Source organism: Stenella coeruleoalba, assembly GCF_951394435.1.
Source record: "Stenella coeruleoalba genome assembly, chromosome: 6".
Lineage (NCBI taxonomy): Eukaryota > Metazoa > Chordata > Mammalia > Artiodactyla > Delphinidae > Stenella > Stenella coeruleoalba.
This window is the reverse complement of record NC_137151.1, coordinates 31579859-31600554: the sequence shown is the minus strand read 5'-3', so window position 1 is coordinate 31600554 and position 20696 is coordinate 31579859. Positions and strand designations below refer to the sequence as shown.

At 43.8% G+C, this 20696-nt stretch overlaps 1 long non-coding RNA gene across 7 annotated transcripts in view; it reads right to left on the bottom strand.

The window, feature by feature from the left end:
* The window catches only part of LOC307188209, a 1799555-nt gene that overhangs the window by 269034 nt on the left and 1509825 nt on the right, over nucleotides 1-20696 (bottom strand). Inside the window, exon 5 of one of the 7 annotated variants that reach the window (XR_013828838.1) lies at nucleotides 1956-2017. The exons of the other annotated variants lie outside the window; for them this stretch is intronic. This is a non-coding gene — a long non-coding RNA (uncharacterized lncRNA). Of the gene's footprint in view, nucleotides 1-1955; nucleotides 2018-20696 lie in introns of those variants that run through there. 7 annotated transcript variants of the gene reach the window in all.

Below are 20696 nucleotides of genomic sequence, written 5' to 3'. Positions count from 1 at the left end.
CTACAATGAAGTCTCACTTCCCCCCGGTCAAAAGGGCCATCTGAAAAAAGTGTAAAATCCAGAAAGGCAGGACAGGCCATGGAGAACTGGGAGCCTTGTTATGCTGATGGGCGGGATGTAAATTGCCAACAGACACTCGGGAGAAGTGTATGGTGTTTCCTGAAACATCTAAAAAACAAAGCAACAGAGCCTAGGGCACATCCACTTATGGTCCTATAGCTTAGGGAAATTAAAATCAAAAAGACACAGCCACCCCAAAGTTTGGGACGCCTCTGTTTACAATAACCTCGTTTACAGTACAAGTTCAACATCGCAGAAAGTGAAAAATGGATAAAGAAGTTGTGGTATTTACTTACAAAGCAATATCACTCAGCAATGAAATCTATGTCATCAGGCCCTTAGCATCACAATGAGTGGATTCAGGTATGATGATTCTAACTGAAGTAAGTCACACAGAAAAAGAAACATCATAAGATATCAGTAATACACGGAATGTAAACTTGGCTACACAGGAACTGAATTACAGAACAGAACAGGGTCTCAAATTTAGAAAACCAACTTATGCTTGCTTAAGGGTAAAGGTGAGTTGGGGTGCTGCATAAAACCAGAGATTGAAATGAGCACAGATAAAGTTCCTTAAGTCAAATATGGAATAGACAAGAGCTACTCCTTGCTCAACGAAATGGACTCAACACCGCATATTAAACGCCTAAGAATGTACCTGACTAGTAAGTATCTTAAAACCTATGGATTGCTATGTCTCCGAAAGAGAATCAAGCATGTGTACAGGGGCATAAACGCAGCAGTGATAGGATTGGAGAGGTTCGGTGAGCAAATGAAGACCCTTTGAAGTCATATTGCATGGTACACATTACACGGGTCTTAACTCTCCAGGTTTAAGGTATTCTTCCTTCAGCTAAAACATGCATGTGGAACCCAAGAATGATCAACCATGTGAACGGGAGACGTGTTCAAATATGTCTCAGTTTTCCTCCCCTGGTACTCGGGTACAACATTCCAGACGCTTTACTAACACTCTCCCCACTTGGAGAGTCAGTCCCTTTAACCTCCTGTTTGGCCCAGTTTGCAATTTCTGCGGAAGATGAACAGGAATAGCGAGAACCAATGAGAGGTTAGCTGGAGGTGTCTGGATGGGGAAATTTAACTCTCATTTCCCACCAGGAAGAGGAATTAACCAAAGGCTCAGCATGCCGGGCCGGAACCAGATTAGGGCCTGAAGCCATCCTGCGGTGTTGCGGCCAGGTCACAAGAAAGCGAGTTGAAGAAAGGAGCTCAGGGGCACTGTAATTCACAAACGTGCAGAGTTATAAATGACAGCTATCGTCCAAAAATAGACTGAAGTAAGGCTGCCAAGAGGACTTGAAAGCGGGGCAGAATTGCAGGAAACCGATTTCAGGAGGTAGACTGGAATTGCATTGAAAGCATAGGAAAAGAGGCAGAACGTCCACAATGATGCACTTGGCCAAAAAGGGCGTATGCGTTTTTTCCTGAATATATTCAGGAAAAAACGCATACGCCCTTTTTGGCCAACCAAGCAAGCTTGCAAAGGAAATCTGCACTACAATGAAGTCTCACTTCCCCCTGGTCAAAAGGGCCATCTGAAAAAAGTGTAAAATCCAGAAAGACAGGACAGGCCATGGAGAACTGGGAGCCTTGTTATGCTGATGGGCGGGATGTAAATTGCCAACAGACACTCGGGAGAAGTGTATGGTGTTTCCTGAAACATCTAAAAAACAAAGCAACAGAGCCTAGGGCACTGCCACTTATGTTCCTATAGCTTAGGGAAATTAAAATCAAAAAGACACAGCCACCCCAAAGTTTGGAACGGCTCTGTTTACAAGAACCTCGTTTACAGTACAAGTTCAACATCGCAGAAAGTGAAAAATGGATAAAGAAGTTGTGGTATTCACTTACAAAGCAATATCACTCAGCAATGAAATCTATGTCATCAGGCCCTTAGCAGCACAATGAGTGGATTCAGATATGATGATTCTAACTGAAATAAGTCACACAGAAAAAGAAACATCATAAGATATCAGTAATACACGGAATGGAAACTTGGCTACACAGGAACTGAATTACAGAACAGAACAGGGTCTCAAATTTCGAAAAACAACTTATGCTTGCTTAAGGGTAAAGGTGAGTTGGGGTGCTGCATAAAACCAGAGATTGAAATGAGCACAGATAAAGTTCCTTAAGCCAAATATGGAATAGACAAGAGCTACTCCTTGCTCAACGAAATGGACTCAACACCGCATATTAAACGCCTAAGAATGTACCTGACTAGTAAGTATCTTAAAACCTATGGATTGCTATGTCTCCGAAAGAGAATCAAGCATGTGTACAGGGGCATAAACGCAGCAGTGATAGCATTGGAGAGGTTCGGTGAGCAAATGAAGACCCTTTGAAGTCATATTGCATGGTACCCATTACACGGGTCTCAACTCTCCAGGTTTAAGGTATTCTTCCTTCAGCTAAAACATGCATGTGGAACCCAAGTATGATCAACCATGTGAACGGGAGACGTGTTCAAATATGTCTCAGTTTTCCTCCCCTGGTACTCGGGTGCAACATTCCAGACGCTTTACTAACACTCTCCCCACTTGGAGAGTCAGTGCCTTTAACCTCCTGTTTGGCCCAGTTTGCAATTTCTGCGGAAGACGAACAGGAATAGCGAGAACCAATGAGAGGCTAGCTGGAGGTGTCTGGACGGGCAAATTTAACTCTCATTTCCCACCAGGAAGAGGAAATAACCAAAGGCTCAGCGTGCCGTGCCGGAACCAGATTAGGGCCTGAAGCCATCCTGCGGTGTTGCGGCCAGGTCACAAGTAAGCAAGTTGAAGAAAGGAGCTCAGGGGCACTGTAATTCACAAACCTGCAGAGTTATAAATGACAGCTATCGTCCAAAAATAGACTGAAGTAAGGCTGCCAAGAGGACTTGAAAGCGGGGCAGAATTGCAGGAAACCGATTTCAGGAGGTAGACTGGAATTGCATTGAAAGCATAGGAAAAGAGGCAGAACGTCCACAATGATGCACTTGGCCAAAAAGGGCGTATGCGTTTTTTCCTGAATATATTCAGGAAAAAACGCATACGCCCTTTTTGGCCAACCAAGCAAGCTTGCAAAGGAAATCTGCACTACAATGAAGTCTCACTTCCCCCCGGTCAAAAGGGCCATCTGAAAAAAGTGTAAAATCCAGAAAGGCAGGACAGGCCATGGAGAACTGGGAGCCTTGTTATGCTGATGGGCGGGATGTAAATTGCCAACAACCACTCGGGAGAAGTGTATGGTGTTTCCTGAAACATCTAAAAAACAAAGCAACAGAACCTAGGGCACTTCCACTTATGGTCCTATAGCTTAGGGAAATTAAAATCATAAAGACACAGCCACCCCAAAGTTTGGAACGGCTCTGTTTACAAGAACCTCGTTTACAGTACAAGTTCAACATCGCAGAAAGTGAAAAATGGATAAAGAAGTTGTGGTATTTACTTACAAAGCAATATCACTCAGCAATGAAATCTGTGTCATCAGGCCCTTAGCAGCACAATGAGTGGATTCAGGTATGATGATTCTAACTGAAATAAGTCACACAGAAAAAGAAACATCATAAGTTATCAGTAATACACGGAATGTAAACTTGGCTACACAGGAACTGAATTACAGAACAGAACAGTGTCTCAAATTTAGAAAACCAACTTATGCTTGCTTAAGGGTAAAGGTGAGTTGGGGTGCTGCATAAAACCAGAGATTGAAATGAGCACAGATAAAGTTCCTTAGGCCAAATATGGAATAGACAAGAGCTACTCCTTGCTCAACGAAATGGACTCAACACCGCATATTAAACGCCTAAGAATGTACCTGACTAGTAAGTATCTTAAAACCTATACATTGCTATGTCTCCGAAAGAGAATCAAGCATGTGTACAGGGGCATAAACGCAGCAGTGATAGGATTGGAGAGGTTCGGTGAGCAAATGAAGACCCTTTGAAGTCATATTGCATGGTACCCATTCCACGGGTTTCAACTACCCAGGTTTAAGGTATTCTTCCTTCAGCTAAAACATGCATGTGGAACCCAAGTATGATCAACCATGTGAACGGGAGACGTGTTCAAATATGTCTCAGTTTTCCTCCCCTGGTACTCGGGTGCAACATTCCAGATGCTTTACTAACACTCTCCCCACTTGGAGAGTCAGCGCCTTTAACCTCCTGTTTGGCCCAGTTTGCAATTTCTGCGGAAGATGAACAGGAATAGCGAGAACCAATGAGAGGCTAGCTGGAGGTGTCTGGACGGGCAAATTTAACTCTCATTTCCCACCAGGAAGAGGAAATAACCAAAGGCTCAGCATGCCGTACCGGAACCAGATTAGGGCCTGAAGCAATCCTGTGGTGTTGCGGCCAGCTCAAAAGAAAGCGAGTTGAAGAAAGGAGCTCAGGGGCACTGTAATTCACAAACCTGCAGAGTTATAAATGACAGCTATCGTCCAAAAATATACTGAAGTAAGGCTGCCAAGAGGACTTGAAAGCGGGGCAGAATTGCAGGAAACCGATTTCAGGAGGTAGACTGGAATTGCATTGAAAGCATAGGAAAAGAGGCAGAACGTCCACAATGATGCACTTGGCCAAAAAGGGCGTATGCGTTTTTTCCTGAATATATTCAGGAAAAAACGCATACGCCCTTTTTGGCCAACCAAGCAAGCTTGCAAAGGAAATCTGCACTACAATGAAGTCTCACTTCCCCCCGGTCAAAAGGGCCATCTGAAAAAAATGTAAAATCCAGAAAGGCAGGACAGGCCATGGAGAACTGGGAGCCTTGTTATGCTGATGGGCGGGATGTAAATTGCCAACAACCACTCGGGAGAAGTGTATGGTGTTTCCTAAAACATCTAAAAAACAAAGCAACAGAACCTAGGGCACTTCCACTTATGGTCCTATAGCTTAGGGAAATTAAAATCAAAAAGACACAGCCACCCCAAAGTTTGGAACGGCTCTGTTTACAAGAACCTCGTTTACAGTACAAGTTCAAAATCGCAGAAAGTGAAAAATGGATAAAGAAGATGTGGTATTTACTTACAAAGCAATATCACTCAGCAATGAAATCTGTGTCATAAGGCCCTTAGCAGCACAATGAGTGGATTCAGGTATGATGATTCTAACTGAAGTAAGTCACACAGAAAAAGAAACATCATAAGATATCAGTAATACACGGAATGTAAACTTGGCTACACAGGAACTGAATTACAGAACAGAACAGGGTCTCAAATTTAGAAAACCAACTTATGCTTGCTTAAGGGTAAAGGTGAGTTGGGGTGCTGCATAAAACCAGAGATTGAAATGAGCACAGATAAAGTTCCTTAAGCCAAATATGGAATAGACAAGAGCTACTCCTTGCTCAACGAAATGGACTCAACACCGCATATTAAACGCCTAAGAATGTACCTGACTAGTAAGTATCTTAAAACCTATGGATTGCTATGTCTCCGAAAGAGAATCAAGCATGTGTACAGGGGCATAAACGCAGCAGTGATAGGATTGGAGAGGTTCGGTGAGCAAATGAAGACCCTTTGAAGTCATATTGCATGGTACCCATTCCACGGGTTTCAACTACCCAGGTTTAAGGTATTCTTCCTTCAGCTAAAACATGCATGTGGAACCTAGAGTATGATCAACCATGTGATCGGGAGACGTGTTCAAATATGTCTCAGTTTTCCTCCCCTGGTACTCGGGTGCAACATTCCAGACGCTTTACTAACACTCTCCCCACTTGGAGAGTCAGTCCCTTTAACCTCCTGTTTGGCCCAGTTTGCAATTTCTGCGGAAGATGAACAGGAATAGCGAGAACCAATGAGAGACTAGCTGGAGGTGTCTGGACGGGCAAATTTAACTCTCATTTCCCACCAGGAAGAGGAAATAACCAAAGGCTCAGCGTGCCGTGCCGGAACCAGATTAGGGCCTGAAGCCATCCGGCGGTGTTGCGGCCAGCTCAAAAGAAAGCGAGTTGAAGAAAGGAGCTCAGGGGCACTGTAATTCACAAACCTGCAGAGTTATAAATGACAGCTATCGTCCAAAAATAGACTGAAGTAAGGCTGCCAAGAGGACTTGAAAGCGGGGCAGAATTGCAGGAAACCGATTTCAGGAGGTAGACTGGAATTGCATTGAAAGCATAGGAAAAGAGGCAGAACGTCCACAATGATGCACTTGGCCAAAAAGGGCGTATGCGTTTTTTCCTGAATATATTCAGGAAAAAACGCATACGCCCTTTTTGGCCAACCAAGCAAGCTTGCAAAGGAAATCTGCACTACAATGAAGTCTCACTTCCCCCCGGTCAAAAGGGCCATCTGAAAAAAGTGTAAAATCCAGAAAGGCGGGACAGGCCATGGAGAACTGGGAGCCTTGTTATGCTGATGGGCGGGATGTAAATTGCCAACAACCACTCGGGAGAAGTGTATGGTGTTTCCTGAAACATCTAAAAAACAAAGCAACAGAACCTAGGGCACTTCCACTTATGGTCCTATAGCTTAGGGAAATTAAAATCAAAAAGACACAGCCACCCCAAAGTTTGGAACGGCTCTGTTTACAAGAACCTCGTTTACAGTACAAGTTCAAAATCGCAGAAAGTGAAAAATGGATAAAGAAGTTGTGGTATTCACTTACAAAGCAATATCACTCAGCAATGAAATCTGTGTCATCAGGCCCTTAGCAGCACAATGAGTGGATTCAGGTATGATGATTCTAACTGAAGTAAGTCACACAGAAAAAGAAACATCATAAGATATCAGTAATACACGGAATGTAAACTTGGCTACACAGGAACTGAATTACAGAACAGAACAGGGTCTCAAATTTAGAAAACCAACTTATGCTTGCTTAAGGGTAAAGGTGAGTTGGGGTGCTGCATAAAACCAGAGATTGAAATGAGCACAGATAAAGTTCCTTAAGCCAAATATGGAATAGACAAGAGCTACTCCTTGCTCAACGAAATGGACTCAACACCGCATATTAAACGCCTAAGAATGTACCTGACTAGTAAGTATCTTAAAACCTATGGATTGCTATGTCTCCGAAAGAGAATCAAGCATGTGTACAGGGGCATAAACGCAGCAGTGATAGGATTGGAGAGGTTCGGTGAGCAAATGAAGACCCTTTGAAGTCATATTGCATGGTACCCATTCCACGGGTTTCAACTACCCAGGTTTAAGGTATTCTTCCTTCAGCTAAAACATGCATGTGGAACCTAGAGTATGATCAACCATGTGATCGGGAGACGTGTTCAAATATGTCTCAGTTTTCCTCCCCTGGTACTCGGGTGCAACATTCCAGACGCTTTACTAACACTCTCCCCACTTGGAGAGTCAGTCCCTTTAACCTCCTGTTTGGCCCAGTTTGCAATTTCTGCGGAAGATGAACAGGAATAGCGAGAACCAATGAGAGGTTAGCTGGAGGTGTCTGGACGGGCAAATTTAACTCTCATTTCCCACCAGGAAGAGGAATTAACAAAAGGCTCAGCGTGCCGTGCCGGAACCAGATTAGGGCCTGAAGCCATCCTGCGGTGTTGCGGCCAGGTCACAAGAAAGCGAGTTGAAGAAAGGAGCTCAGGGGCACTGTAATTCACAAACCTGCAGAGTTATAAATGACAGCTATCGTCCAAAAATAGACTGAAGTAAGGCTGCCAAGAGGACTTGAAAGCGGGGCAGAATTGCAGGAAACCGATTTCAGGAGGTAGACTGGAATTGCATTGAAAGCATAGGAAAAGAGGCAGAACGTCCACAATGATGCACTTGGCCAAAAAGGGCGTATGCGTTTTTTCCCGAATACATTCAGGAAAAAACGCATACGCACTTTTTGGCCAACCAAGCAAGCTTGCAAAGGAAATCTGCACTACAATGAAGTCTCACTTCCCCCCAGTCAAAAGGGCCATCTGAAAAAAGTGTAAAATCCAGAAAGGCAGGACAGGCCATGGAGAACTGGGAGCCTTGTTATGCTGATGGGCGGGATGTAAATTGCCAACAACCACTCTGGAGAAGTGTATGGTGTTTCCTGAAACATCTAAAAAACAAAGCAACAGAGTCTAGGGCACTTCCACTTATGGTCCTATAGCTTAGGGAAATTAAAATCATAAAGACACAGCCACCCCAAAGTTTGGGACGCCTCTGTTTACAAGAACCTCATTTACAGTACAAGTTCAACATCGCAGAAAGTGAAAAATGGATAAAGAAGTTGTGGTATTTACTTACAAAGCAATATCACTCAGCAATGAAATCTATGTCATCAGGCCCTTAGAAGCACAATGAGTGGATTCAGGTATGATGATTCTAACTGAAATAAGTCACACAGAAAAAGAAACATCATAAGATATCAGTAATACACGGAATGTAAACTTGGCTACACAGGAACTGAATTACAGAACAGAACAGGGTCTCAAATTTAGAAAACCAACTTATGCTTGCTGAAGGGGAAAGGTGAGTTGGGGTGCTGCATAAAACCAGAGATTGAAATGAGCACAGATAAAGTTCCTTAAGCCAAATATGGAATAGACAAGAGCTACTCCTTGCTCAACGAAATGGACTCAACACCGCATATTAAACGCCTAAGAATGTACCTGACTTGTAAGTATCTTAAAACCTATGGATTGCTATGTCTCCGAAAGAGAATCAAGCATGTGTACAGGGGCATAAACGCAGCAGTGATAGGATTGGAGAGGTTCGGTGAGCAAATGAAGACCCTTTGAAGTCATATTGCATGGTACCCATTCCACGGGTTTCAACTACCCAGGTTTAAGGTATTCTTCCTTCAGCTAAAACATGCATGTGGAACCTAGAGTATGATCAACCATGTGATCGGGAGACGTGTTCAAATATGTCTCAGTTTTCCTCCCCTGGTACTCGGGTACAACATTCCAGACGCTTTACTAACACTCTCCCCACTTGGAGAGTCAGTCCCTTTAACCTCCTGTTTGGCCCAGTTTGCAATTTCTGCGGAAGATGAACAGGAATAGCGAGAACCAATGAGAGGTTAGCTGGAGGTGTCTGGACGGGCAAATTTAACTCTCATTTCCCACCAGGAAGAGGAATTAACCAAAGGCTCAGCATGCCGTGCCGGAACCAGATTAGGGCCTGAAGCCATCGTGCGGTGTTGCGGCCAGGTCACAAGAAAGCGAGTTGAAGAAAGGAGCTCAGGGTCACTGTAATTCACAAACCTGCAGAGTTATAAATGACAGCTATCGTCCAAAAATAGACTGAAGTAAGGCTGCCAAGAGGACTTGAAAGCGGGGCAGAATTGCAGGAAACCGATTTCAGGAGGTAGACTGGAATTGCATTGAAAGCATAGGAAAAGAGGCAGAACGTCCACAATGATGCACTTGGCCAAAAAGGGCGTATGCGTTTTTTCCTGAATATATTCAGGAAAAAACGCATACGCCCTTTTTGGCCAACCAAGCAAGCTTGCAAAGGAAATCTGCACTACAATGAAGTCTCACTTCCCCCCGGTCAAAAGGGCCATCTGAAAAAAATGTAAAACCCAGAAAGGCAGGACAGGCCATGGAGAACTGGGAGCCTTTTTATGCTGATGGGCGGGATGTAAATTGCCAACAACCACTCGGGAGAAGTGTATGGTGTTTCCTGAAACATCTAAAAAACAAAGCAACAGAACCTAGGGCACTGCCACTTATGGTCCTATAGCTTAGGGAAATTAAAATCAAAAAGACACAGCCACCCCAAAGTTTGGAACGGCTCTGTTTACAAGAACCTCGTTTACAGTACAAGTTCAACATCGCAGAAAGTGAAAAATGGATAAAGAAGTTGTGGTATTTACTTACAAAGCAATATCACTCAGCAATGAAATCTGTGTCATCAGGCCCTTAGCAGCACAATGAGTGGATTCAGGTATGATGATTCTAACTGAAGTAAGTCACACAGAAAAAGAAACATCATAAGATATCAGTAATACACGGAATGTAAACTTGGCTACACAGGAACTGAATTACAGGACAGAACAGGGTCTCAAATTTACAAAACCAACTTATGCTTGCTTAAGGGTAAAGGTGAGTTGGGGTGCTGCATAAAACCAGAGATTGAAATGAACACAGATAAAGTTCCTTAAGTCTAATATGGAATAGACAAGAGCTACTCCTTGCTCAACGAAATGGACTCAACACCGCATATTAAACGCCTAAGAATGTACCTGGCTAGTAAGTATCGTAAAACCTATGGATTGCTATGTCTCCAAAAGAGAACCAAGCATGTGTACAGGGGCATAAACGCAGCAGTGATAGGATTGGAGAGGTTCGGTGAGCAAATGAAGACCCTTTGAAGTCATATTGCATGGTACCCATTACACGGGTCTCAACTATCCAGGTTTAAGGTATTCTTCCTTCAGCTAAAACATGCATGTGGAACCCAAGTATGATCAACCATGTGAACGGGAGACGTGTTCAAATATGTCTCAGTTTTCCTCCCCTGGTACTCGGGTGCAACATTCCAGACGCTTTACTAACACTCTCCCCACTTGGAGAGTCAGTGCTTTAACCTCCTGTTTGGCCCAGTTTGCAATTTCTGCGGAAGATGAACAGGAATAGCGAGAACCAATGAGAGGCTAGCTGGAGGTGTCTGGACGGGCAAATTTAACTCTCATTTCCCACCAGGAAGAGGAAATAACCAAAGGCTCAGCGTGCCGTGCCGGAACCAGATTAGGGCCTGAAGCCATCCTGCGCTGTTGCGGCCAGGTCACAAGAAAGCAAGTTGAAGAAAGGAGCTCAGGGGCACTGTAATTCACAAACCTGCAGAGTTATAAATGACAGCTATCGTCCAAAAATAGACTGAAGTAAGGCTGCCAAGAGGACTTGAAAGCAGGGCAGAATTGCAGGAAACCGATTTCAGGAGGTAGATTGGAATTGCATTGAAAGCATATGAAAAGAGGCAGAACGTCCACAATGATGTACTTGGCCAAAAAGGGCGTATGCGTTTTTTCCTGAATATATTCAGGAAAAAACGCATACGCCCTTTTTGGCCAACCAAGCAAGCTTGCAAAGGAAATCTGCACTACAATGAAGTCTCACTTCCCCCCGGTCAAAAGGGCCATCTGAAAAAAGTGTAAAATCCAGAAAGGCAGGACAGGCCATGGAGAACTGGGAGCCTTGTTATGCTGATGGGCGGGATGTAAATTGCCAACAGACACTCGGGAGAAGTGTATGGTGTTTCCTGAAACATCTAAAAAACAAAGCAACAGAACCTAGGGCACTTCCACTTATGGTCCTATAGCTTAGGGAAATTAAAATCAAAAAGACACAGCCACCCCAAAGTTTGGAACGGCTCTGTTTACAAGAACCTCGTTTACAGTACAAGTTCAACATCGCAGAAAGTGAAAAATGGATAAAGAAGTTGTGGTATTTACTTACAAAGCAATATCACTCAGCAATGAAATCTGTGTCATCAGGCCCTTAGCAGCACAATGAGTGGATTCAGGTATGATGATTCTAACTGAAATAAGTCACACAGAAAAAGAAACATCATAAGTTATCAGTAATACACGGAATGTAAACTTGGCTACACAGGAACTGAATTACAGAACAGAACAGGGTCTCAAATTTAGAAAACCAACTTATGCTTGCTTAAGGGTAAAGGTGAGTTGGGGTGCTGCATAAAACCAGAGATTGAAATGAGCACAGATAAAGTTCCTTAGGCCAAATATGGAATAGACAAGAGCTACTCCTTGCTCAACGAAATGGACACAACACCGCATATTAAACGCCTAAGAATGTACCTGACTAGTAAGTATCTTAAAACCTATACATTGCTATGTCTCCGAAAGAGAATCAAGCATGTGTACAGGGGCATAAACGCAGCAGTGATAGGATTGGAGAGGTTCGGTGAGCAAATGAAGACCCTTTGAAGTCATATTGCATGGTACCCATTCCACGGGTTTCAACTACCCAGGTTTAAGGTATTCTTCCTTCAGCTAAAACATGCATGTGGAACCCAAGTATGATCAACCATGTGAACGGGAGACGTGTTCAAATATGTCTCAGTTTTCCTCCCCTGGTACTCGGGTGCAACATTCCAGATGCTTTACTAACACTCTCCCCACTTGGAGAGTCAGCGCCTTTAACCTCCTGTTTGGCCCAGTTTGCAATTTCTGCGGAAGATGAACAGGAATAGCGAGAACCAATGAGAGGCTAGCTGGAGGTGTCTGGACGGGCAAATTTAACTCTCATTTCCCACCAGGAAGAGGAAATAACCAAAGGCTCAGCATGCCGTACCGGAACCAGATTAGGGCCTGAAGCCATCCTGTGGTGTTGCGGCCAGCTCAAAAGAAAGCGAGTTGAAGAAAGGAGCTCAGGGGCACTGTAATTCACAAACCTGCAGAGTTATAAATGACAGCTATCGTCCAAAAATATACTGAAGTAAGGCTGCCAAGAGGACTTGAAAGCGGGGCAGAATTGCAGGAAACCGATTTCAGGAGGTAGACTGGAATTGCATTGAAAGCATAGGAAAAGAGGCAGAACGTCCACAATGATGCACTTGGCCAAAAAGGGCGTATGCGTTTTTTCCTGAATATATTCAGGAAAAAACGCATACGCCCTTTTTGGCCAACCAAGCAAGCTTGCAAAGGAAATCTGCACTACAATGAAGTCTCACTTCCCCCCGGTCAAAAGGGCCATCTGAAAAAAATGTAAAATCCAGAAAGGCAGGACAGGCCATGGAGAACTGGGAGCCTTGTTATGCTGATGGGCAGGATGTAAATTGCCAACAACCACTCGGGAGAAGTGTATGGTGTTTCCTAAAACATCTAAAAAACAAAGCAACAGAACCTAGGGCACTTCCACTTATGGTCCTATAGCTTAGGGAAATTAAAATCAAAAAGACACAGCCACCCCAAAGTTTGGAACGGCTCTGTTTACAAGAACCTCGTTTACAGTACAAGTTCAAAATCGCAGAAAGTGAAAAATGGATAAAGAAGTTGTGGTATTCACTTACAAAGCAATATCACTCAGCAATGAAATCTGTGTCATCAGGCCCTTAGCAGCACAATGAGTGGATTCAGGTATGATGATTCTAACTGAAGTAAGTCACACAGAAAAAGAAACATCATAAGATATCAGTAATACACGGAATGTAAACTTGGCTACACAGGAACTGAATTACAGAACAGAACAGGGTCTCAAATTTAGAAAACCAACTTATGCTTGCTTAAGGGTAAAGGTGAGTTGGGGTGCTGCATAAAACCAGAGATTGAAATGAGCACAGATAAAGTTCCTTAAGTCAAATATGGAATAGACAAGAGCTACTCCTTGCTCAACGAAATGGACTCAACACCGCATATTAAACGCCTAAGAATGTACCTGACTAGTAAGTATCTTAAAACCTATGGATTGCTATGTCTCCGAAAGAGAATCAAGCATGTGTACAGGGGCATAAACGCAGCAGTGATAGGATTGGAGAGGTTCGGTGAGCAAATGAAGACCCTTTGAAGTCATATTGCATGGTACCCATTACACGGGTTTCAACTACCCAGGTTTAAGGTATTCTTCCTTCAGCTAAAACATGCATGTGGAACCTAGAGTATGATCAACCATGTGATCGGGAGACGTGTTCAAATATGTCTCAGTTTTCCTCCCCTGGTACTCGGGTGCAACATTCCAGACGCTTTACTAACACTCTCCCCACTTGGAGAGTCAGTCCCTTTAACCTCCTGTTTGGCCCAGTTTGCAATTTCTGCGGAAGATGAACAGGAATAGCGAGAACCAATGAGAGGTTAGCTGGAGGTGTCTGGACGGGCAAATTTAACTCTCATTTCCCACCAGGAAGAGGAATTAACAAAAGGCTCAGCGTGCCGTGCCGGAACCAGATTAGGGCCTGAAGCCATCCTGCGGTGTTGCGGCCAGGTCACAAGAAAGCGAGTTGAAGAAAGGAGCTCAGGGGCACTGTAATTCACAAACCTGCAGAGTTATAAATGACAGCTATCGTCCAAAAATAGACTGAAGTAAGGCTGCCAAGAGGACTTGAAAGCGGGGCAGAATTGCAGGAAACCGATTTCAGGAGGTAGACTGGAATTGCATTGAAAGCATAGGAAAAGAGGCAGAACGTCCACAATGATGCACTTGGCCAAAAAGGGCGTATGCGTTTTTTCCTGAATATATTCAGGAAAAAACGCATACGCCCTTTTTGGCCAACCAAGCAAGCTTGCAAAGGAAATCTGCACTACAATGAAGTCTCACTTCCCCCCGGTCAAAAGGGCCATCTGAAAAAAATGTAAAATCCAGAAAGGCAGGACAGGCCATGGAGAACTGGGAGCCTTGTTATGCTGATGGGCGGGATGTAAATTGCCAACAACCACTCGGGAGAAGTGTATGGTGTTTCCTAAAACATCTAAAAAACAAAGCAACAGAACCTAGGGCACTTCCACTTATGGTCCTATAGCTTAGGGAAATTAAAATCAAAAAGACACAGCCACCCCAAAGTTTGGAACGGCTCTGTTTACAAGAACCTCGTTTACAGTACAAGTTCAACATCGCAGAAAGTGAAAAATGGATAAAGAAGTTTTGGTATTTACTTACAAAGCAATATCACTCAGCAATGAAATCTGTGTCATCAGGCCCTTAGCAGCACAATGAGTGGATTCAGGTATGATGATTCTAACTGAAGTAAGTCACACAGAAAAAGAAACATCATAAGATATCAGTAATACACGGAATGGAAACTTGGCTACACAGGAACTGAATTACAGAACAGAACAGGGTCTCAAATTTAGAAAACCAACTTATGCTTGCTTAAGGGGAAAGGTGAGTTGGGGTGCTGCATAAAACCAGAGATTGAAATGAGCACAGATAAAGTTCCTTAAGCCAAATATGGAATAGACAAGAGCTACTCCTTGCTCAACGAAATGGACTAAACACCCCATATTAAACGCCTAAGAATGTACCTGACTTGTAAGTATCTTAAAACCTATGGATTGCTAAGTCTCCGAAAGAGAATCAAGCATGTGTACAGGGGCATAAACGCAGCAGTGATAGGATTGGAGAGGTTCGTGAGCAAATGAAGACCCTTTGAAGTCATATTGCATGGTACCCGTTCCACGGGTCTCAACTCTCCAGGTTTAAGGTATTCTTCCTTCAGCTAAAACATGCATGTGGAACCTAGAGTATGATCAACCATGTTATCGGGAGTCGTTTTCAAATATGTCTCAGTTTTCCTCCCCTGGTACTCGGGTGCAGCATTCCAGACGCTTTACTAACACTCTCCCCACTTGGAGAGTCAGTGCTTTAACCTCCTGTTTGGCCCAGTTTGCAATTTCTGCGGAAGAAGAACAGGAATAGCGAGAACCAATGAGAGGCTAGCTGGAGGTGTCTGGACGGGCAAATTTAACTCTCATTTCCCACCAGGAAGAGGAAATAACCAAAGGCTCAGCGTGCCGTGCCGGAACCAGATTAGGGCCTGAAGCCATCCTGCGCTGTTGCGGCCAGGTAACAAGAAAGCAAGTTGAAGAAAGGAGCTCAGGGGCACTGTAATTCACAAACCTGCAGAGTTATAAATGACAGCTATCGTCCAAAAATAGACTGAAGTAAGGCTGCCAAGAGGACTTGAAAGCGGGGCAGAATAGCAGGAAACCGATTTCAGGAGGTAGACTGGAATTGCATTGAAAGCATAGGAAAAGAGGCAGAACGTCCACAATGATGCACTTGGCCAAAAAGGGCGTATGCGTTTTTTCCTGAATATATTCAGGAAAAAACGCATACGCCCTTTTTGGCCAACCAAGCAAGCTTGCAAAGGAAATCTGCACTACAATGAAGTCTCACTTCTCCCCGGTCAAAAGGGCCATCTGAAAAAAGTGTAAAATCCAGAAAGGCAGGACAGGCCATGGAGAACTGGGAGCCTTGTTATGCTGATGGGCGGGATGTAAATTGCCAACAGCCACTCGGGAGAAGTGTATGGTGTTTCCTGAAACATCTAGAAAACAAAGCAACAGAGCCTAGGGCACTTCCACTTATGGTCCTATAGCTTAGGGAAATTAAAATCAAAAAGACACAGCCACCCCAAAGTTTGGGACGTGTCTGCTTACAAAAACCTCGTTTACCGTACAAGTTCAATATCGCAGAAAGTGAAAAATGGATAAAGAAGTTGTGGTACTTACGTACAATGCAGTATCAATCAGCAATGAAATCTATGTCATCAGGCCCGTAGCGGCATAATGAGGGGATTCAGGTACGATGATTCTAACTGAAATAAGTCACACAGAAAAAGAAACATCATAAGATATCACTAATACACGGAATGTAAACTGGCTACACAGGAACTGAATTCCAAAACAAAACAGGGTCTCAAATTTAGAAAACCAACTTATGCTTGCTGAAGGGGAAAGGTGAGTTGGGGTGCTGCATAAAACCAGAGATTGAAATGAGCACAGATAAAGTTCCTTAAGCCAAATATGGAATAGACAAGAGCTACTCCTTGCTCAACGAAATGGACTCAACACCCCATATTAAACGCCTAATATATACCTGACTAGTAAGTATCTTAAAACCTATGGATTGCTATGTCTCCAAAAGAGAATCAAGCGTGTGTACAAGGGTCATAAACGCAGCAGTGATAGGATTGGAGAGGTTCGGTGAGCAAATGAAGACCCTTTGAAGTCATATTGCATGGTACCCATTCCACGGGTCTCAACTCTCCAGGTTTAAGGTATTCTTTCTTCAGCTAAAACATGCATGTGGAACCCAGAGTATGATCAACCGTGTGATTGGGAGACGTGTTCAAATATGTCTCAGTTTTCCTCCCCTGGTACTCGGGTGCAACATTCCAGACGCTTTACTAACACTCTCCCCACTTGGAGAGTCAGTCCCTTTAACCTCCTGTTTCGCCAAGTTTGCAACTTCTGCAGAAGATGAACAGGAATAGTGAGAACCAATGAGAGGCTAGCTGGAGGTGTCTGGACGGGCAAATTTAACTCTCATTTCCCACCAGGAAGAGGAAATAACCAAAGGCTCAGCATGCCGTACCGGAACCAGATTAGGGCCTGAAGCAATCCTGCGGTGTGGCGGCCAGCTCACAAGAAAGCGAGTTGAAGAAAGGAGCTCAGGGGCACTGTAATTCACAAACCTGCAGAGTTATAAATGACAGCTATCGTCCAAAAATAGACTGAAGTAAGGCTGCCAAGAGGACTTGAAAATAGGGCAGAATTGCAGGAAACCGATTTCAGGAGGTAGACTGGAATTGCATTGAAAGCATAGGAAAAGAGGCAGAACGTCCACAATGATGCACTTGGCCAAAAAGGGCGTATGCGTTTTTTCCTGAATATATTCAGGAAAAAACGCATACGCCCTTTTTGGCCAACCAAGCAAGCTTGCAAAGGAAATCTGCACTACAATGAAGTCTCACTTCCCCCCGGTCAAAAGGGCCATCTGAAAAAAGTGTAAAATCCAGAAAGGCAACAGGCCATTGAGAACTGGGAGCCTTGTTATGCTGATGGGCGGGATGTAAATTGCCAACAGACACTCCGGAGAAGTGTATGGTGTTTCCTGAAACATCTAAAAAACAAAGCAACAGAGCCTAGGGCACTTCCACTTATGGTCCTATAGCTTAGGGAAATTAAAATCAAAAAGACACAGCCACCCCAAAGTTTGGAACGGCTCTGTTTACAAGAACCTCGTTTACAGTACAAGTTCAACATCGCAGAAAGTGAAAAATGGATAAAGGAGTTGTGGTATTCACTTACAAAGCAATATCACTCAGCAATGAAATCTATGTCATCAGGCCCTTAGCAGCACAATGAGTGGATTCAGGTATGATGATTCTAACTGAAATAAGTCACACAGAAAAAGAAACATCATAAGATATCAGTAATACATGGAATGTAAACTTGGCTACACAGGAACTGAATTACAGAACAGAACAGGGTCTCAAATTTAGAAAACCAACTTATGCTTGCTTAAGCGTAAAGGTGAGTTGGGTTGCTGCATAAAACCAGAGATTGAAATGAGCACAGATAAAGTTCCTTAAGCCAAATATGGAATAGACTAGAGCTACTCCTTGCTCAACGAAATGGACTCAACACCGCATATTAAACGCTTAAGAATGTACCTGACTAGTAAGTATCTTAAAACCTATGGATTGCTATGTCTCCGAAAGAGAATCAAGCATGTGTACAGGGGCATAAACGCAGCAGTGATAGGATTGGAGAGGTTCGGTGAGCAAATGAAGACCCTTTGAAGTCATATTGCATGGTACCCATTCCACGGGTTTCAACTACCCAGGTTTAAGGTATTCTTCCTTCAGCTAAAACATGCATGTGGAACCTAGAGTATGATCAACCATGTGATCGGGAGACGTGTTCAAATATGTCTCAGTTTTCGTACCCTGGTACTCGGGTGCAACATTCCAGACGCTTTACTAACACTCTCCCGACTTGGAGAGTCAGTCCCTTTAACCTCCTGTTTGGCCCAGTTTGCAATTTCTGCGGAAGATGAACAGGAATAGCGAGAACCAATGAGAGACTAGCTGGAGGTGTCTGGACGGGCAAATTTAACTCTCATTTCCCACCAGGAAGAGGAATTAACCAAAGGCTCAGCGTGCCGTGCCAGAACCAGATTAGGGCCTGAAGCCATCCTGCGGTGTTGCGGCCAGCTCAAAAGAAAGCGAGTTGAAGAAAGGAGCTCAGGGGCACTGTAATTCACAAACCTGCAGAGTTATAAATGACAGCTATCGTCCAAAAATAGACTGAAGTAAGGCTGCCAAGAGGACTTGAGAGCGGGGCAGAATTGCAGGAAACCGATTTCAGGAGGTAGACTGGAATTGCATTGAAAGCATAGGAAAAGAGGCAGAACGTCCACAATGATGCACTTGGCCAAAAAGGGCGTATGCGTTTTTTCCTGAATATATTCAGGAAAAAAAGCATACGCCCTTTTTGGCCAACCAAGCAAGCTTGCAAAGGAAATCTGCACTACAATGAAGTCTCACTTCCCCCCGGTCAAAAGAGCCATCTGAAATAAGTGTAAAATCCAGAAAGGCAGGACAGGCCATGGAGAACTGGGAGCCTTGTTATGCTGATGGGCGGGATGTAAATTGCCAACAACCACTCGGGAGAAGTGTATGGTGTTTCCTGAAACATCTAAAAAACAAAGCAACAGAGCCTAGGGCACTTCCACTTATGGTCCTATAGCTTAGGGAAATTAAAATCAAAAAGTCACAGCCACCGAAAGTTTGGGACGCCTCTGTTTACAAGAACCTCGTTTACTGTAAAAGTTCAATATCGCAGAAAGTGAAAAATGGATAAAGAAGTTGTGGTACTTACGTACAATGCAGTATCACTCAGCAATGAAATCTTTGTCATCAGGCCCGTAGCAGCATAATGAGTGGATTCAGGTACGATGTTTCTAATTGAAATAAGTCACACAGAAAAAGAAACATCATAAGATATCAGTAATACACGGAATGTAAACTTGGCTACACAGGAACTGAATTACAGAACAGAACAGGGTCTCAAATTTAGAAAACCAACTTCTGCTTGCTTCAGGGGAAAGGTGAGATGGGGTGCTCCATAAAACCAGAGATTGAAATGAGCACAGATAAATTTCCTTAAGCCAAATATGCAATAGACAAGAGCTACTCCTTGCTCAACGAAATGGACTCAACACCCCATATTAAACGCCTAAGAATATACCTGACTAGTAAGTACCTTAAAACCTATGGATTGCTATGTCTCCGAAAGAGAATCAAGCGTGTGTACTGGGGCATAAATGCAGCAGTGATAGGATTGGAGAGGTTCGGTGAGCAAATGAAGACCCTTTGAAGTCATACTGCATGGTACCCATTCCACGGGTCTCAACTCTCCAGGTTTAATGTATTCTTCCTTCAGCTAAAACATGCATGTGGAACCCAGAGTATGATCAACCGTGTGATCGGGAGACGTGTTCAAATATGTCTCAGTTTTCCTCCCCTGGTACTCGGGTGCAACATTCCAGACGCTTTACTAACACTCTACCGACTTGGACAGTCAGTGCCTTTAACCTCCTGTTTGGCCCAGTTTGCAATTTCTGCGGAGGATGAACAGGAATAGCGAGAACCAATGAGAGACTAGCTGGAGGTGTCTGGACCAGCAAATTTAACTCTCATTTCCCACCAGGAAGAGGAAATAACCAAAGGCTCAGCGTGCCGTACCGGAACCAGATTAGGGCCTGAAGCCATCCTGCGGTGTTGCGGCCAGCTCAAAAGAAAGCGAGTTGAAGAAAGGAGCTCAGGGGCACTGTAATTCACAAACCTGCAGAGTTATAAATGACAGCTATCGTCCAAAAATAGACTGAAGTAAGGCTGCCAAGAGGACTTGAAAGCGGGGCAGAATTGCAGGATACCAATTTCAGGATGTAGACTGGAATTGCATTGAAAGCGTAGGAAAAGAGGCAGAACGTCCACAATGATGCACTTTGCCAAAAGGGCATATGCGTTTTTTCCTGAATATATTCAGGAAAAAACGCATACGCCCTTTTTGGCCAACCAAGCAAGCTTGCAAAGGAAATCTGCACTACAATGAAGTCTCACTTCCCCCCGGTCAAAAGGGCCATCAGAATAAAGTGTAAAATCCAGAAAGGCAGGACAGGCCATGGAGAACTGGGAGCCTTGTTATGCTGATGGGCGGGATGTAAATTGCCAACAGACACTCGGGAGAAGTGTATGGTGTTTCCTGAAACATC